We start from the raw sequence: 21,420 nt of genomic DNA on the forward strand, positions 1-21,420 counted from the left end.
CTCTTTACTGTTCAAAACATATTTGATTCTTATCTTGAAAACAAAAATAAATTGTATGCTAGGAATTTCATCGAAAGTTTTAAATGTTTTGAAGAATATATATGAAAATACTTTGTCGGCAGTTTGGAAGGGAGAGAAAATATCAGGATCGTTCCAAACTTTAAGTGGGGTCCGGCAAGGATGCTGATGGTTTCTTTGCTATATAATGATATATTGGATGCCTTGCCAAACGGGATTCGAGTTGCAGGACTAACAATAAAATGTTTGCTATATGCCGACGACTTATTATTGTAAGCTGACACACGGGAAAGCCTACAGCTTATGATAAACAAACTAAGTACATATTGTGAAAGTTGGAAGTTGGTGATAAATACGGCAAGGTAATGATTTTCAAACCAAGTAGGTGTAGGCATTGTAGGAATGAGAAATGGGTCTTAAATGGAAAAAACTTAGAAGTTGTTGATGAATATAACTACTTTGGCATGATGGTCACACCCAACCTTAACCCAAATAAGCACTTCCATTTAAAATTTAAACAATCAATGGCTGCTATAATTTCACCTTGAAAATTCCTATTTAAAAACAGAAAAGTTTCACATAGCGTTAAGTTCAAAGTATTCGAAGCTGCTTTACGGTCAACAATGACTTATGGCTCTCAAGTATGGGGATACCAACAGTATAATCTGGTGGAAAAATTGCAACGGTTTTTCCTTAAAAAAACTTTTTACTTACCACATACAACTCCCAATTACATGATTCTTCTTGAAACCGAACTGCAATCTGTATATCTCTATACTTTAAGAATGCACTTCGAATATGTTATGAAAATTCTTTAATTTAATGACAACCGTCTACCAAAGATTCTTGCAAAACACAGCATAAAAAAATATATCAGCTGGTTTAAAAAATGGAAGGATATATTCTTGTTGTGTGGAATATCTCTTGAATCTTTTAATATTTTGAATGGATCTCTTAAAAATTAAAAAACATTCAAGAATTAATAGATACTCGAATACGATCAGATCTAATAGAGGAAGCCAAGGGGTCATCGCGTCGATCTTTATACCCAAAACTTAAGTGTAATTTTAACGAATTTAATTATTTCACCGATGATTTGAGCTTGTTTGAAATTTTAAATATTTTCCATGTTAGAGGAGAGCTACTAAATTTGAATTATAGACCTTACTTTAACGAGCGGAGAACATTTTGCTCCCTGCAAGAGCAAGAAACATCCTATCACTTTTTATCTGTGTGTGTGTCTCATTTTAAGAGATTTGTATACTTTCTAAAAACAATACTAAATGAAGAAGAGTCGATATTTGTCTAAATGGAGAACACTAAAATATCCTCGCACAATATTGCATTGAAACCATAAAGTATAGAAAAGATTTTGTTGACGATTGACAAATTTTATAAAACGTTTTTTTTTTTGCCTTAAATGCATTGCATATGTTTATTCAATAATTCAAAATCAAAATTTTAAGTAACATAGTAATGTTTAATAACTTTTGTAAACCCCATATCAAAGCATATATAATTTAAAATAATTTTTGTACAATATTTGTTTTTTAATTTAAAATAGAAAATTATGTTATTTTGATTAAAGCTTTTTATAGAATTTTTTTTTTGTAAAATTAAGCATGTTAAAAATAAGTTGGCATGTGGCAGACGGTTTAAACCAAGGCCAAATTCTATTTATTATGTTTATAAACATTAATTGTAAACTTTATATTTTAACGGAAATAAATTATTCTATTCTACGAGTATTCTATTCTGGTACACTGAACTAGATACAGATGAAAAACACGTCAATATGATGTAAGTATCATCAATTTTAGTCCAGTAAACTTGGTCATGTACAATAAAAACACCAGTAAGTCAATGTGATTGAACTTTTTAGCTGATGGATCTCGTTATCATCATTCGTCAATTTATTTCACCAAAATGTTGACGTTTTTGAAAACTTTTCTTTCAACATTGATGATTCATGTATTAGGTAACCAATATGATAAACTTGTTGTTAAAAAATCCGCGGTCTTCCTCTACTGCGCTGTCCTCTAGGAGTCGATTTGAAGACTTCTGGGTCGGAGCTTTGATTTCCATGTGCTCTACGTGACCCAGCCATCTCAGTCGTTGGACGTTTATCATTCTAGCTAAGTGTACAGCACTTACAGCTCGTCGTCCCATCTTTTCCAGCTGTGTGTGAGGTATAAACAAAATTATATTTTTATTTCAAAGGCGCATGTATGTCATTAAGAGTGAAATATTACGTTATTAAAATGTGGTGGCACGGATTCGAGTGGTAGAATTTTCAATAACTCTACCGCATAGATCTAACTGAATTTGAGCTATGGCCTGTGTCATGTTCACCTTTAGGGCATCGGTCGATTGTGGTTTATTTGCATAGACCTGCGACTTCAAGAAACCCCACAGCAAAAATTCTATCGGGTTCAAATTACATGACCTTGGTGGCCAATTCACATGACACCTGCAAGAGATAACCTTTGTTGTGCACGGCGAGAAATAGAATGCCTCGGGTTTAGATGTACACTTTCACGGAACGTGGTGATGTTCTCGGCCAATCTTGGGTTCCTTGAACGTACAGACGCTGGCTGTTGTCTCAAATTTGGCCACCAAACCACGAAGTTTACCGTAAAATGGGCGCAATGCGCACAACGTTTGCGTTAACGAATACTCATTTTAATAATAAAGTTTTATAATTTTAACATGATTCAATCGTGTAATTTGCCATGATGATTTGGAGCCAAAATCTACTCGCGCTAATTCGAAAGCCCTTTACTTTCCCGATTCCAAACTTTTAACCTATTCTTATCCTTAAAATAATCTTTTCTCCTCATTTCTCCTTACAATAAACAATAAACAATAAACCTCATATTATCCTTAACCATTTTTCATCGTCTTTATTTCATCCTACATGGATATTTTGTGAACCTCATTTCGTCCTAATGAAGGTTTATCGATCAACGGTTACGATGTAGCTAGTAAAGTCGACAATACCAACTATGGGGAAAAAGGTTCATTTGAGGCTTTTTTCTGTGGTCCTCATTTGATCCTAAACATCGTATTTTGTCCGATAACTGCCACTACATTAGGTTCAAATGAGGAGCAACATTTTAACAGAAAGTGATCCACTTATCAATCTCTTTGAACCTCAGTGAACACCTGAACTTTGGGGATGAAAATAGGGCCGAAATTTCGACTGGGGTTTTTTGTACTCATTAACCGTAAAACCCATTTTTGTCGCCTCTGCCTCAATGCTCCCAAAGCCCAATTTACAACACTTCCCATTATGTCAATGTCATCAGCGTTTGTCAGTAAATAGAAATACTTTTGGAAGTAAGTGTTTTAGTTGGAGTTCTGCACTATTCTTTCAAGCTTTTTTGACTTGGAAAGGTTCGGTTAAGTTGTTTTAAACCTTTGCTGAGCAGAGCGAATTCTGCATGGCCATCCATCATGGCATCCAGACATGGCTCTATATAGATTGTCGCTGTAGATGCTGTCATATAAGGCCTTGAAACCTATGAAAGGATGGTTGGTGTCGATCTTAAGGTTATTGAGAAGTTTTTGTAATCGATGTTAAGTAAACTGATTCCTCTATTGTTGGTGCAGCTTAGACCATTTTCAAACAAAAAAAAGGACAAATAAGCAAAATAATATCTCACACTACTTTTTTTTTTTAAATATTTCAGAACTAGAAATTTGTGAGATCCCATTTTTGAAATAAATGCAGCATTTTAAAAAACTTTAATGATTTTAGGAATTATCAATGTTTTTGCTTCAAACCAGTGGAGTAAACATAAAATACACTAGCTCATGTATTCAAAGAGTAGTTCAAAAAATCTTTCCTGTACTTAATGATTGAATTTTTTTTAAATTTAAAAATTGTTTCATTTCTCTAAAGACCTTAATTTAGAAAACTTTTATTAAAAAATCGAAGGTGCGGTTTTTATTTCAAAGAAATTTTTGTGTATACAATTTTTTAATTTGAATTTGAAAAATATTTTTAGTATGCAGTTATTTAGAACTTCGTAAACAAAATAATAACGACCAATTTGCGAGTTATCGAATCGAAATTTTTTGCAAAACTTGCCTAATACAAGTTCCGCTTGTCGCAAGTAAAAATTGAAATGTGCACAGTTTTATATCACACTACTATTTTCTCAAAAGGGCTCAAAGCTCAAAACTGAGGCCTTAAATATGCCTTTTTTAAGCTCATGATTATGGAAAATAGATTTAAAAAATGGGAATTACGAATTCATGTACCTTTTAGTTGCAATGTCGTTAAATAAATGTGACCAAAAACACTAAAATTCTAAGATAACCACAATATAAGGAACTAATTAGCAAACATCTTTTCTTAAAACAAAATTATTCAAAGAATTTAAATGATATTGGTACATCTTGTCACAATTTAGTACATTCTTGGTTGTGAAATTAGTAACGCCTTTTGTCGTTAAAAAGATATAATGTTCATTACTTCAAATACCAAAATTTTTTTGCGTGAAAAACGTACCATAGTTTCATGAGTTCTTAGAAAAGTTGTTTCTGTCTGTACACATAGTTAAAGCCTTAAATAACTCGTCCAAAATGACGTAAATAAATATTGACTGCTTCCATAATAAGATACAAGATATTTAACCTACATACATACGTTCAATGTTGGTTTTTCCTTAAAGAAAAAGAAAATACAACACAAAAACCCAATAACAACACAAAAAGTAATAAAAACGTATAAGAGTGGGATTTATTGTACATTATTTGCATTTTATTCTCGTTCATTCCATCTGACATACTCTTGAGCCTTTAGCTATGAAAGTATCTACATAATACTATAAACTCGGATATGTGGAAGCTTTTAAAAAACTATAAATGTTAATTGACAGTCAATTTAGCATAAAAGCAATTTTAATAATACATAATCAACTAATTAAAGCCCATAAGAAAAATAAAGAATATCAGTGTAACACTCTGTTCACATTCAGACCGAGTCATTAAAAACTTTGTTGCAAACTATAAATTTGTGTCTAAAAGAACTTGTTTATTTGAATTCGTTATAATACTGAACTTAAACTTAAAAGATTTAGATTGAGAAGAAAATTTAATGCTTTAGGGAAATATAAATTAGCAAGACAATAGATTTCTTGGAGATTGTATGAGTTTGAAACATGCTTTTTTGTTAAAGTTTTTGTTGTTCTTGGAATGTGGGTGGTGATTAAGTGGAAAAGAATTGACTTTTTAGAAACCAAGTGTTATTGTGGTGTTATACTATATAGTTGATGGGCTTAAAGATTCGATTCGATTTTTTTGTGAAAAATGTTATTTTAATTATTTATTTTTATAGCAAAGGTGTCAAGGTGTTAATTAAGAATTTAGAAAGAAATCTTTTATTGATAATAAATGTTTTATTCATTCTTTATTAGATGTAGGCATGGTTTATGAAAAAACCAAAAGCTATAAAAAGGCAGTTTAATTATTAGCTTCTTGTGAAATTTTTACGACTTAATCCTTGTATTGGTGATATATGAACATAATATTTGCTTTTATTCAAAAGCAACAAAACTATACCCGTATTTTAACATTGAATTTGTAGTTTACCAAAATTTACATTGTGGCTTGGTTTGACCACTTTTGTTTAAATAAATCACACGTCATTTGATTAATTTATCATTATAATGCTATTAAAATATTGAAATACATTCACACATAATGTTAAGTTACGTTTACTCTTGGTTAAGAGCTTAAGGGGACCCGGTGGTCTGGACATTTCAGAAAATTGTTGTTTTTTTCTAAATTTTGAAAGCATATAATAAATATTGTTTTTTTAAAGCGGAAACAAAAATGGTTGTGTAAACTCAATAAACGTAGTAATAAGACCGAAAAGTTAAAACACCTCTTTTATTCATTTTTAATCGCGAAGAAAAATCGTGAACATGGATAAATGTTCGTGTTCTAGACCACCGGATCCCATTAAAGGTTTAACAAATTAAATAATTTGTAAAGTATTTAGGAAAATTGTTAAAAAATCATTAACCTATAAATTATGTTGGAATACGAACATACTGTTTCATAAAGATGTTTTGGCACTAAGTGAAACGCAAGCAGTTAAAAATTCCTATACAAAAATATGCTGAATTTTGTATTCATAGTTATAGCTTGGTGCTATTATTCTCTTCTCATCATGGCCTCGGTGGTACCCAAGGCATGATAGTTAGCCCGTTCGACTGTCATGCCTGTGCCACCTTAATTTAAAAAAAAATAAATTTCGAGGAATTGACAAATCCTTCAAGAGTAATTCTTGTCATGAAAAAGTGCTTTCTCAAAGTAGCCGTTCGGATTCGGGCTAAAATGGTAGGTCCCTTCCATTCCTGACAACAGTTCTCGCACACAGGAATGGTTGAGAGTTGTAAGTCACTAGGCAATGGTTCCCAACGGACTGTTGCGCCACCCAATTTATTTATTTATTTGCATCATGGTCTCGACATATACATTATGAATGATGTTTGTAATCAGCTTTTGCCACGATATGGTCTTTGCACCAATTCTTTTTTTAATATTATGTTTTTTAAATTAACAGTAGATAAGGAAATTATACACAATTTTTTCCTTTATCGAAGCCCTAATTAAGACAGAGTATCAACTTCTCGTGGACTTGATGCTTAGTCTGATTCCATCCAAAGAGTTGTTTCGTCTTTTCCTCGCACTGAAATCATTGGTACAGGAAATTTCAATGTGCACAATTCTATATACTAGCTTCAAAACTCGGCATAACATGACAACACCCGAAAGAGTTAGTGCTGAGATTTAAGCTGAATTGAACCACTGGTCAGCGAACCTACTAGAATATCAGCAACTTTTTCGTGCCAAAAGTCTACAGTTAGAGAAAGAGAACTGTTTGGCAATACGAGAAAGCCAACTAAGCGATCTGAATTAATATTTCAGGATCTTTAACTGGTCACTATATGCTTCCTCGATAGTTTCACCGAAGCCAGCATTGATTACAAGTTTGATTCTCCTGAGAATGAGAACGTTTATTTCGAACAGTGTTAAAAATATCAGAATTAAGAATGACACATGGTTCGATGCGAGTGTAAAGAGTGTAAAGGGCGAGAGTAATAAGTTTCCATTGTTTTAAGGCCAACCAAACTGACGAAAACCGGATAAAGCTCAAGCCATTCAAGGAGGTCTGAAACGCCCACATTCGAAGAACAAAACTCTTGCATGATCAAAAGTAATGAAAAAAAAATTACTGCAACGTCCCAAAGGTAGTCAAAATTGTTGGTCATTCGTAAAAACCATGAGCAATTCTTCCCCTTTCTTGGTTCCTATGTACGCTCGTTGTCAATGACACAACATTTGTTAGCTCTTTAGAGATAGCTTATCTCTTTGCTAGCGAATCTCTTCGTTCGCCGCCAATTCAAAGCTACCAGTGAAACTCCACCTTTACTCGATCTGTTGTTCAAAGTTTTGAAAAATAATGCGTAAGCTTTTTCATATATCCTTCTCCTCACGTCTCGTTCTAATCGGATGGAAAACTTTTTGAAGAAAGTAAGATTATTATGTAGTGCCCGTGGCGTGATGGTAAGTGCGTTGGATTGTCATGCTTGGTCTTGGGTTCGATCCCTCTAATTTTTTTTTTTCCACGGGTACAGCCACTTGCGAGGAATTGACAAATTCTCCAAGACTATTTCTTGTTTTGAAAAGTATTTTCTCAAATTTTCCGTTCGGATTCGGCTTAAAACTGTAGGTGCCCTCCATTCCTGACAAAATTACTCGCACACAGGAAAGGTTGAGAGTCGTAAGTCACTAGGCCATAGTTTTCAATGGACTGTTGCGCTACCTAATTAATTTTTTATTGAATATATTGCACTTGTTATTTCAAAAGCATTTAATAGGGTTTGACATCAAGCTCTCTTATTAAAAATGCTTTCATGTTCATTTTTTATGAATGTTTCATTTATTACTACTTCATTGGATTAGTAATTAACTTTCGGATCTTTCAATTTAATTAGTAATAAGATGGGTTAAAGTCTGAAAACCCCAAAATAAACGCTGGTCTACCGCCCGGTAAATGCTTTGAAAACCCTGTCTTGTATCGTTAGAACGAGATATACACCCTTTTGCCATTATTCATTGATAGCACTTGCATCCATAAGACTGATCATTTCGATATTATCAGTGTCACTAAGCAATTCTTATGGAACGAGCACATACGCGATGTCTCCAAAAATGCCGCTAAACTTTTGGGTTTTCTAAGGTGATGCAAGAATTGAGTCACCCCTCTGAAATGGCTGTTATCTACAAGAATAATATACGTCCAAAGCTTAAGTGTGGCTCCCATCACTGGGCTGGTTCTCTAGCAACTTACTTAAGATTCTTGGATAGTGTTGAACGAAGTCGTTTGTGCGTCGCTTGAACATCATCGTAAAGTTTCTTATCTCACCCTTTTTTACCGTTAATTTAACAGTTTATGCACTAGAGAAAAAGTAAATTGCATTCGTCCCCTTAAACAGTTTAACCCTAATACTTGCACTTCTGGAAATGCTCAACAGTACACTCTCTAGCCCAACTTCGGTCGTACTTTCAGGTACAAACATTTGTTCTTTAGCCGTACTACGCGAATGTGGAATCCCTTACAATTACACAATCTGTCTTTCCCAATGTGCACCGACACATTCTATCAAATCATCTGTTCTTTCTAATACTCCGACTTGAGTGTGAGCTTATTATACAAAAATTGAGCAAAATGTTAGAATGGTCATTTTTCAAAGTTTGAATACTATGGCAGAATTGTTAGAGGTGTGAATTCAACTAATGTCTATCTTCGTAAAAAAAATTACAATTAACGATGGAACATTAAGATCTAAAAGTCATTTTCAATTCAGACCAATATTTTAAAACTTGCTATAGAGGATCGTGAACAAATGAGTGAGGTGTGGCTTTCCAGCTTACAGCACAATCAAAGAAGGTGCCGAATCGCTAGCATTGTCATATAGATCCTAAATTCCCAGCAGCATAAAATAAGTCATATGCATAACAAGTACTGAAGGCTGGTATTGAGTTTTTGATACAATAAATGACTAAGTGGTATTTAAAAAAAATGTATAGAACTTGTAACTTCTATGACACAAAATACTAAGTTATCATTCCAAAGGAACATTTGTATCCTACAACTTGTGTGTTTTTTTCTAAGCATTTTTTAATTGATCACAGAAAATTTAATTTCTGAAAGCATTTCAAATATTTTATTATAATTGAATTTAGTAATTGCCTTGTGTGATTAATTCCTATCAGCATAAATATAGTTCCCGGCTTTTCTATATTTTCTTTTCAAATATAAATGAAGATCGATTTGTCACAAGTAGGTATTATTCTAAGAAACCGCATAATAATTCTAAGAGGAATCAAATTAATTAAAGAAATAAAATCCATTCCCAAACAAAAACTAACTACTATACCTGTTTACGCAAGGCACGTTGCAAAGAAGCAAGAAACAAAAAGTTTCGACTTCCCACCTCGTGCCTAATGACAAATAACTCTCGCTTCACAAATGATGTTCTCCATAAATTGCTTACTCTGCAAGTAAATTCAGATCAGCTTTTGTATAAATGATGTGTGTTCTTGTTGCAGAAAATAAAACAACAAAAACAACCAGAGCGATAAATGTTGCATATAACTAAGGCTACACTTAAATGTCTTACGTGCATGCCGCATACTTTTGGTTTTCCCCATCAGCGCCCGTCGGAAGAGCCTTTTCTAAATCATCGTCATAAAATGTAATTATACCCATGTCGCCATACAAATAATGTTGATGTGCTCTTCTTGGGCTCCTACTCCTGCTCCTAGCTCTTGCTCGTCTTGTATTTTGTGTCCCAGTCGCCATTAGCACAAGTCCCAGTCCGAGTCCCATATGAAAACGATAGCACAGCGGTAGTCTGGATTTCTGGACATCTATGGCTAAAGACCAAAACTACACTCGTTCACATTTACAAAATACTTACTCCAGAGTCCAGAGCCAGATCCATAGAAGAGGGAATTCTATGCTTTGGCATACGAGTATAGTAGATGAAATAGAAATCGTGATGCTTAAGGTTCCATTATGATAGTTCAGCGCCAGTCTACTCTACTCTAATGCAGAAAGTGTAGAATTTAAAGTCTCCATCATACCATGCTGCTGCAGTTTGCTCTGGGTCTGGCTTTAGAGTTTTAGACTGGGACTTGGACTCTCTTTGGCTCTACTATAAAGTGGGTTTCATTGCGTGGCTCTATAGCACCAATTATACGCATAGCATAGATCTGCATTGATGGCCAAGAAAAAAGAAACAGAAACATTTGTAGGTAATTGATAGAAGTTTGGAGCCATGCAACATTGGAATGCGATAAGTTTTGTCGGTTGCTGTTGATACTATACTAAGCTCGTTTATACATAAGTGCTGCGTTCAGATGTCGTTGACTGTAATGATGGTGTCATGGTAGGCTTGAAAAAAAGGTGATTGATGATTAGTACAAAATCGAATATGGAATTTTTACGATTGCAGCAGGTGTTATTGATGCTAGATTTTCTTTAAATGAGAGCTGGATTTCTTTCTGATGGAATGTCAGAAATTAATTAGAAGTTTTTTTTATGTTTTTTTTTTGAAAAAAATATTTTTCTTGAAAATCAGGAAATAGATTTAACATCATAACAACAATTTTATCATTAATCGTGTTTAACGATGCGTAATTCCTTTTGCTGTATGCTTAGTTTATGTTATCAATGGTTATTTGATAAATAAGAAAGCTTTTATTTTAAATGCAAAAGTAATTGTTAAGTAAGTATACGCCCTTTGAACATGTTTTTTAGTGACGGACGTTACAAAGGGAAAAACAATCATAGGATTAATTTCGTCATATTTCCCTGAGTCACTCTATTCGTTTTCCAAATGAAAATTAATCTGGAACCCATATAAGAGTGAAACAAATTTGAATCAGACCATTTTTTGAAGTTTCGTAAAAGAATAGTTTGAATTATATTAAAAACTCTCGGTCTTATGTTTCTATCAAAAAATATCATTTCTACGTTTTGTGATATATTAATATGTTATTTTCAGGGAAAGGATTATGATAATTTTGCATTATTTTTGAGTACTCTAGTTTTTATAAATGTCCATCTGATTCAAATTATATAGAAATTTATTGCAATGGATGCAATGGAAAATGCATGGTCCCTCGAATCTAAATCAAAGGTTTTAAGAGAGATGTTTGTATGCGCTTGTGTTCGTTAGTTCGTCATATCACAATAACCGACAGAGATATGGACTTCAAATACATTTTGGTTTATAGATAATAACATCAAAAGAAAGAACTTTTAACAAAATAATTTGGTTGGTTTTTTACTATTGCAATTTATGAAAATATTTTAAAAATTTGGTTGACCCCAAATACCTCTTCAATCAATAACTCTTAACAAATAAATGTATATTTGAAACTTTATAGAAAAACAAATATTCTGGTAGGAACATAAATAACACTGTACCTAGTACCTACTCAAAAAAGGATAAGTGCCTACCTAGTACAGATTCAAAATCTCTGCTTTTTAAATGACGATAGTATATCAATAATACAATTTTAGTTGAGGAAATGTTCTCGAGACTTATCATGAAAAAATTACCAGTTTCGCCATACCAAATGTATTTATCCCAGAATTATATTCCTCATGTACAATGATGGAATTAAAATTATTTAAAATGAAAAACAACTAAGCATCTGGTCCTGATGGTATTATAGTGATATATATATAGTTATAGTGTAGTTATAACATGGCATTCTGGATTTAGAAATACATCTTAAGTTGCAATAGAATACATTGTGAGGAGGGAGTTTCTGAAAACTTTCGATGCTTCAATATATCAGCTTTTTTGAAAAAGGAATCAGACAAACTATTGAGGTATTACTGTGTAAAAAAAATTGTTCTTCCAATTATTTTACGTTAGGCTAACAAAACAATATGATCAGTTGCTCCCAATCTTTAGTTCAAACCTTTCAAAAATTGATCAAAGTTTTGTGTGTAGCACTGCGGACAGGCGATTTATTGAATGTCTATATACTTTTTTTGGGTGACCTGAAGGCTGCATTCGACACAGTCTATAGGCAATCATTGATCTACAAATTTTTAGTAATGGGATTATCAACCAAATTCATAAACTTCAATAAGAAGATGATCGAGAACAATATTGCATTTGTACAAGATGGCTCAAACAAATCGAGAGATTTTGAATGTCAAACAGGTGTTCCTAAAGGTTGTGTTTTAAGTCCTTTGTTCTTTTCGTTATTTATTAATAATGTTGAAAACCACATCCCAGGAATAGTTCATGTTGATATTCAGGTACTTCTTTATGCAGACGATCTTTTTATAATTTTAGGTAAACCGTTTACTCTACAGCTTCAAACCAAATTATGCCATGCATACGGAGTCTGGCCTATCTTATATTTGTCTACAAAACTTAAAGGCAAATAAAGATAACATTATTAAGGTAACGAGTTGATCAGAGCTAGAACTTCAAAACCGAATTCTTAAGATGCTAGATACTTGTGATATAGCTGTTTTGAATCACATTACGAACCGATAATTTCTAAGAATTACAAATTTCTCAAACGAAAAACTTGTGTGTGATAAATTTTCATTTTTGCTTAAGGAAGTAATATCACCTTTCCCACATGGCTTTGTATCGAGCAGGTCGACAACTACTAATGTTTTTATTTTCGCAAACTACGTTCTCAATAAAATCGACGCATTGTATCAGGTTGACGTCATCTATACTGACTTTTAAAAAGCCTTTAATAGAGTCAGCCACACTTGTTTACTGAACAAACTATCACGGATTTGTTTTCATTGAAATATTTTGCAATGTTTGAAATCTTATCTTATAGGACGCATTCAATTTGTTTCCATTGGTAATGTTCTCTATACTCCTGCACATGTGTCATCAGGATGCCCTCAAGGTAGTCACCTGGGACCCTTACTATTTCTTATATTTATTAATACCATACCTTCTATCTCTAATTGAGTTAAATATAACTTCTCGTCAACTTAGAGATTATGATCTATTCCACGTAAGTTAAGGTTAATTACGCTATTAATGAACCTATAACTCGCTGTGTTAGGGAAACCAATTCTGTCTCTATTGTAATTGGCTTTGACGTCCATTTAAATCGAGCCACTTTAAAAAATAAACTTGCGTTCCATTTCCTAAATACTTATTGAAAGTTTTTTATTTATTTAATTTTTGCTTTGTTTAGATACTAATTTAATTTTAAGTAGTCTGTAAAATGATTAATGTAATCTCTGTTTGATGAATAAACTAAACTAAACGACTGCCCTCACATAGAGCAAAGGTTATATTAGAATTGCTTTGAAAGAGTTTCTCTTTTAACGTCTAGGAGTGTCTATTGTTTTCCTAGGTGAAAACAACTGTTCCAGAGATGAAAAATGAGCTTAATTTTTAAAATCAGATTTAAAATACTAGAATTGAATTATAGATCCGAAAGATCTGATTTAAATCCTGCTTGTTCGCTTTGCAACCTTGATCAGAATAAAAATATCATTTTTTTCTGGGGTGTCATTCCGTAATTTCCGAAACGATAATCGTCAAAACGATTATCATTAACGTCTCAATAAGTTGCTTCACGTATCTTTATCATTATCGTCTCGTTCAATCGTTTTCAGTATAAGTTCGTTGAGTATATTCCAAATGTCAAAATGAACTCAACGAAAGATAATGCGTGTTCAATAACTTGAAAATGTTATTAAAATTGATTTTTCTCTATGGGAAATTTTGAAATATTATTGTTAATAAACATTTCAATTATTTTGTGATGTTTGTTGTTATTGTCACTCTTTGTGTTTTCATTTTTTGCCGCCGAAGATAAAACAATAATATGAAAATGTTTGTTCAATGTCCTATATTTTTGTAAATCAGCTGCAGTAATAAACCCAATTTGGTCAAAGGGAAGGAAGTGAAGACTTCATTTTATCCACAGGGAACATAACTTGGCTTCAAAAATATTTAATGTTTCCAAAACTAATTTGGATTAGTGCTTTGTGCAAGAGCGATACAAAAATCGTTGCCCGTCGAATATACCAATGTTCCTACGCCCCAAAGTTTCAATAGTTACAACAAATTTTAATATTGAATGTATGTATGTATGTACATTATGTATTTAGAAGGACAACCGTCTGGCAAATTTATTGTTTATAATATCATTTTAAAGTCCTCTTTTGCAATTCCAAACTACAAGTGTTTTATTTATTTAACAACAATTAAGAGAGATTTCTAATGTTTTGTATATACAAAAATGCGTATCCGAATTCATTGTATTTTTTGAGTTTTTATTTTCATTTTGTAACAAAACTAAACTACACCGAAACTTTTTTGCTTCAATTTGCTTAGTTGTCAATTGAAATTAATAGCAGACGATACCTACTTAGCTATCGTGCAAACGCTATCGTTTTGACGATATCACTTTGACGATTATCGTCTTACGTGAAGTGATTATCGTGAAGTGACTATCGTCGAAACGATATCGTCGAACGATTATCGTTTTACGGAATGATCCCCCTGGTGTCTCCAATGCTACAGGAAATCCAAAGATTCAATTTTAATGCAAGTTTTCTTTCGTTAATTCGTGCATCAATATTTTGAATGGTGACTGTTTTTTAAAAAGATCAAAGTGACGATTGTTCTTTCAAAAATAAAAATTAAACAAAACAATACAAAAAGTAGGTAAAAATTACTTTACTACTAGAATATCTTCGTAACAACAAAAGATATTCGATTCTAACTAAAATCTCTCATTATATAATTAGTATATATGTATGTATATACCAAATCGTAGCTGCAACAATTTTTATTATATCGAAAGATAAAACCCATGGTAAAAGTTCCTCTATCCTACGATATCAGAAAATCAATTAGTATCTTATGCAATATTTAAAAAAAATATAAAAACATTGAAAAGGAGGAGCAATAAACAAAGCAAACAGAAGAGAAAACCCTTTAAAAAAAAACAAAATCCAGGAACTCTAATAATACCTTCATAAGCCCAACAAGAAGGAGATGTTAAAGGATTCGTTCAATTTATCAATCAGTTTAAAAAAAAAAAAAAAGGTCGCTACTGCTCCAATCCAGCATCCATTCGAATTTCGAAAAACTGATAACTGTATAATGTATATAATGCCATCAGTATAAGTCAGTTATCCGCACATGCCTCACATTCCACGTTAATTTCGTTTTAAGAAAAAGGAAAACAAATGGACGATCAACCGACCCACAAATAAAAAAAAGATAAAAACTGATGGAAACAAAAAACCAACCAACTCTTCCACATTCCAACATTCATTCCATCGAATTGACTGGTTTTTGTTATTGTTGTTTTCCATCGTATTTATGTGGTCTCATATTTTTGTGCTGTAGTGCCTGCAGCGGAACAACGCATAGCATCGCATCGATTGAAAATTGCATTGTGTTGTATATGTGTTTTGTGTAAGGTAGCCCGTTTTACAGTTGTTCTTTGAGTTCTTTATTCTGACAGTTTGTCAAATAAGAATTAACTGTAGTTTTTTTTTATATAATTAGTCAAAGTCTTCTTAAACGTCAAATAAAATTGTCATTTTGACACCTGCCATAGTGGCAACTATCTTTTTGCAGTCGTTTAAACATACAATTTTCTTCTTTTCAAAATGTTGTACCTAAGGCGTCCATCTTGTAATTTAACTATCAAACAAACGTTGTAATATGTATAATGTCAATTGTCATTGCATATGTCATTGACAATGTCATTGCATCGTCTTGTTGAGTGGACGCATTTTAATAATTAATCCCAGTGGATATAAAGCCTAACATTATTTCAGTTTTGTACTGTTAAACAAATAAAATATTAAAAACTGTGTAGCCAGACCACTTCTAAGTCGGCAAATAGAATAAGTACTTTAAGTTTCGTTGTGAATTATACTTATACATAATACAAATGTAATGAAAATGAAATCTCAATAAAAGTTACTACTACTACTGTCATTGACAATGTAACTATAAAAAGAGTTCTCAAATAAGACATTCAATTTTGCAGCTATTTGGGCAGTTGTTATTTTAAGTTGCCATCTTTTGACATTTGACAAGCGAAAATTATGCAATTACTAATATTGTAACCATAGACTTTAAAAAAATCAGCTTTGTTTTTTAATTGTGAAAGAAAGATTATCTTTTTAGGGTTAACAACGCACTTAAGTTATTACACTAAAAAAATTGCAAACACTTCATTATTTACGTTTGGAATTTTTTCTTTAAATCATCGTTAAACGTAAGGTCTAAACGACCCAAGATCTTAGAGATTAAAATCGTGAGAGATATGGATAATTTCATAAAAATCTGATTGTTTTTCAAATACTGTTTTCCATAAATACTATTTGTTGACTTCTTTTCAAAAGTACTCGTTTTGTAAATATCAGAAGGGATAAGTCTGAAGAAAAATTCTCACAAGCGATTTATGGAAAAAAAATTCTGTTATAAATTCTATTATAACTTGGTTTATTTTTTAAAAAACTACGCACGATAAAAATACTTCAAAACGATTAGAACAATGCATTATGTAAACACTTCTAAAGAATGTGGAGATTAGCAAAAGAGATTCGTGGAGACAAATCAAATTCGACAATCATGTTAACTGCAGAAAAGTTTAAACCAGTAGAGTCAATACCATCGTATTCTGATGGATGCAATTAGGCAAATGGATCGTAACATAAGGAAGGATAAGATTGTTTTAGCCATCTGCACTTCTAAACATAAAAAACCCCTGGTATTGATGGGAAACCGTTCGAATTTTATAAGAATGCCACTCCAGTACGGATTAATGAAATGTAAAGGTTATTCAGCGAAATTTTTCAAACAGCAATCATTTGAACCTTGGTCAAACAATGCTATAGCCTGGTTTAAAGAAAACAACATTCTGAAGGATTATTAAGCTAAGCAAGTAACAACTACTCAACAGCCGATCAGCTCCAACTGAGTCTAAAGAAGAAACGCCTTTTTTCGATCTAAAAGCTGCATTTGAAAACGTAAACAGAAACGCACTTTTTTACAAAATGATTACAATTGGTATTCTGAAAAAAATGATAAACATCCTAAAGTTGATTTATAAACACACTACAAATAAAGCTGTTTAACAAGGATATTTTTTGAGTGCACTTCTTTGCACGTTCTATAGTATGTTGATCTCATTCTGACTTTCTGACAGTGCTTCTTAATTACAATTTTTTATAAAAAGTTTTATTAACTACTGCGCCAAATTGAGTTTAACAGTCAATCTTGAAAAATCAGTAGTAGTGATCCTTCGAAATCAAAGCCGGAGAGCAGACCAAGCTGTTGAAATCAAACACAAATAGAGCTATTTCAAAGTATAACATGTCTTAGACGGAACACCTTTATAATAATAGATTAATTATTTCGAAAATGCTATAAATTCTACAAGGTCTCATTTTGTAAGAAATATAAATATCGAACACTCAGCTTAATTCAAAATTCATGATTTTTAAGATCAATTATGCTGTACTGCGCACAAGTGTGGCGCTTAAAGGAGTCTTTCATCTTTTTGAAAAAATATTTTCTTGTTGCTAATAGCACACCAAATTATGTATTACACTACACTTAGAAACGGGACTTCCAAAATCATTCTTGCATTTCTCATTTTATCCAGAGTCATGGAGCTACCAAATAATAGATTTCCCAAAATCCTTTTGTAAATTATTATTCGTTAGAACTTTTACTTTGCGAACAAATGGAGGGTGCTTTTTTCAGAAGCGTAAAAATATCCCAAAAAAGGTCCTGCTTAGAATGCTTAGACAAAAACATTGCAGTTTCATGATGATTACTCCAACTTATCGTTGGCTGCGGTCCCTAATTACTTTTTGGATTGGAATTCACTAAAGACGATTAGTCTCATTCCTAATGCTCAATTCGAATGCAAAGACCTTTCAAAATTGGACTATTGGATCTTGTACGTTGTGTAATCTCGACGCAACCGAGAATACTTTGTTGGAGTTTATCACATATTCAGGGGATACTGAATGCAATTTCTCGGAGGCCATACTTTAACCAGAACCCAGAAAATTCGATAACATTTCTATCAAAGTCAAAAAATATGTTCTTGACCAACTGTCACCCTTTTAAAATTAAATTGATATCTAAAGTATTTCGAAAATTAGCGAGAATTTCAGCTGGGGTTTCTATAGATGAGTCTACCTGTCGCAAAACAGGACACTCAACAAAAACATGCCATAGAGGCACACTTGGGTAGAATTCTCTACGTTTATGAGTACAGTAGTTATTGCTAGCTACTCTGACTCTAAATAGTTTTCTACATAATTCTTTTTTACTCGGTACGCCTAGCTACTATGGTTGATATTTCCGAAGAAAAGTTTCAGAATTTGTCCACTTTTTCGGAATTTTTTGTCTTTGAAGATGTGCAAACGCCTTTTTCTACACATGGTGCAGTTTCGTTTGTTCGATGATAAGGGCTCCCTACCCCCTTTTTCAATTGGAGGTCAGCGGCGGCGTTATTACTTTCAGTTCCACAGTGTCAGGGTTCCCAAGCAAGTATAATATTTGTAAGGTGATACAAGCAATTGCTTAAAATTTGAAGAGATGGACATTTATTTGTTGTATTACATATAATCCCTTAAGTATACCAAGGTTATCTTTTAGAATCAAGGAACGTTCAAAACTTTATTGAGCTCCCGAAATAGATTTAAAAATTGCATCTATCTCGACAGTTTAGCTGTCTACATACTCCAGAAGCTGAGTTTGTCGAATAGTAGAAGATTGCTTGTCAGGTTGATATTCTACTATTCCTATTCTATTCCTTTTGCGAACAATCGTAAAAGATTCCGTCTGCTTTAATTTCAGCTATTAAATCTGCATGAAGCATTTCATAGTTTTGTACATTATGTAGGAAGTATTTACTTTATGTTTTCGGAGACTGATATCGGTTTGGAAAGAATTGCGTTGCCATGTCGCAACATAAAAATGTTTGAACTAGGTTGAAGCATATCTTCAACAAGACCCTGGTGATTCGAAGGGATATTTCGATTTGTTGAACCTTTCGGTTGTAACTTTGCTGACGTGTCTATCTCATACTAAATTACTTTCAAACACAGTTTCATGAGTTTTAGTTTCTTTCTTTAAAGGGATGATGGTGTTACGAAAAACAAGTGGGCTTCTTATACAATTCCTTTTCCTGCAGTGATTTAGCATTTCAATTTTCGTTGCAAATATGCAAATAATGCAAATATGCATTGACGTTTCCACTTGTTCAAGACTTCAACCTTATTAGAAAAGCCTGATGCAACGACATAGATTAAATCGGCATAAACTCCAATAAAATCGATGTTGTAGTTTGACTGCGAAAGTTAAATCATCAAGGAGCCAATACATATATGCATTATAAAGGATGACTCAAAGTGGTGAACCTTGTGGTGTGCCATTGCTTTATTTCATTAGTGTGGATCATATCTGTCCACATTTATCTTTAAACTTATATTACTCATAAAGGATAATATAGTCTTAAGTTATTTCTTAGGTATAAGAATTTGTGAAGTTGCTCGGTAAATGTCAGATGTCACTATACTCGATCTTTGTTTTTTTGACAAGTTTTCTGGAAGTTTGTGTCATTAAAGTCAAGGATATTTCTTGCACTCTTAGAAATCGGCTTGAGTTTTGTTTTTTCATTTGGCTTCTCTTCAATGTCGAATACATCTTTCGCTTTTTCTAAAGATTTCAGTAGAGAGGGTCACTCTAATGAGTCTAAAATAATTTTTTTTTTTTTCAAATATATCAAAGAACCTGTTTTTCAAAAGCTTAAATTTATTTTTGTGAATACGTATTTTACAAAACCAAAAAAGTTTTGTAATAACTCAGTCAAAAACAACTTTAATTCGAATACAATTTTAAAAAACAAAAAATTAAAGACAACATTAATCAACAAAAAAAATGTTCAAACCTATTTCCTTGAAATTCCTATAATTCATTTACAGCAAACTAAAAGAAGCTACAAACATAACACACAAAACACTTTAAACCTAATCGAAGTCTCAGCCACAAGCAATTAGTTACATTATATGACATGACTAAGTTAAAAATTAAACAAGTTTCAACTTTATGAGCCTTCAATAAAAATAGGTTTTCCTTCATTAGAGTCCACGTCCACCACCACCACCGAGCAAGACCGACCATCGCATCGTCACGTCGCGCGTCGCGTAGCTATGCCATATTAGCTAAGCTCAAGCCTGTAAAACACCAAAACGAACAAAGCGGAAAAATTGAAGAAAAAATAAATCGAATACAATATGTAGGAAAAAAAAGAAAACTGAAAAATATGTATAAGATCCGATTAGACAGGGAGAATTCCTGTCTGACTCTATCAAGGTATACTTCAGGTATTTCCTATGTTTCTATAGCCTTATAACTACTTTAGTGTCCCTATGATTTATTTATTATTTTTGTCTTCTTTATGAATCACTTCACTGTTCACTGCCAGAACAACATAAGATAAGTGCGTAAAAATGCGTGTATCTATTCATTTATTCTCTATCTCTCTCTTTTTCGCTCTGCTCAGAATTAAATATTATTATTAAAGTGAACGGGCGCACATAAACCTATAGGAACATAAATATTTTGTTGTTATCACACATCGACATCTCTTCTCTGCTCTAAGCTCTGCTAAGGGGGTTATTTCTGCTCTAAGAGATATCTGTGGACTGTGGTCATGAGATGGTAAGAGTGGTTGTGGCACGGTTGCCGTTGTGTTCGAATTAATGTTTTGAGCTTTTGAAAAAATTACTATTCGTTTAATCACAAAGACATGACATTGTGGGAGGTATTTTAAATCAAATGAAAAACTGTTCAATTCCAAATGATTTTTTTTTAATAATGCACTCTTTTCTTTCAATTTTTGTTAAGTACCTCAGATAACTAAACTTAATAGCTTATTATATGCCAATTTCAAACTTGGAACTTTATTATTATCAATTTCGAGATACATTATTTCGTCAACCATATCTCAAGAAACTTAAATAAATTTAAAAACCTTTCCAAAAAGAAATAAAACGCTTATAACGGAGGTTTTCTTCCTGGAAATACAATTGCACTGTCCAATGGTTTTTATGGCTTTAATTCATATATCTGACTTCAAAATCAATGTAACACGTTAGTTATCTTAATTATTTATGAAGTAATCTTTTTGGCAATAAAATTCGTGATGGTTTTCAATATCTATAACCATTTTATTCGATATTCGAATGAAATATTTATAGTATTTCATATAATATCTGAAAAGTTGCTTAATTTCTCTTTTCTTAATAAAATCTGAATAATA

The 21,420-nt window shown here is 32.5% G+C and overlaps 1 protein-coding gene and 1 non-coding gene across 2 annotated transcripts in view; both read left to right on the forward strand.

Moving 5' to 3' along the window:
- LOC129938393 (ankyrin repeat and BTB/POZ domain-containing protein 2) overlaps window positions 1-21,420 on the forward strand; it is a 62,039-nt gene that overhangs the window by 7,744 nt on the left and 32,875 nt on the right. The window lies entirely within an intron of this gene.
- LOC129943615 (U5 spliceosomal RNA) lies at window positions 19,771-19,887 on the forward strand. The gene has a single exon (XR_008781327.1). It is a non-coding gene; the product is annotated as a U5 spliceosomal RNA (small nuclear RNA).

This window comes from Eupeodes corollae, chromosome 1, assembly GCF_945859685.1.
Source record: "Eupeodes corollae chromosome 1, idEupCoro1.1, whole genome shotgun sequence".
Taxonomy (NCBI): Eukaryota; Metazoa; Arthropoda; class Insecta; order Diptera; family Syrphidae; genus Eupeodes; species Eupeodes corollae.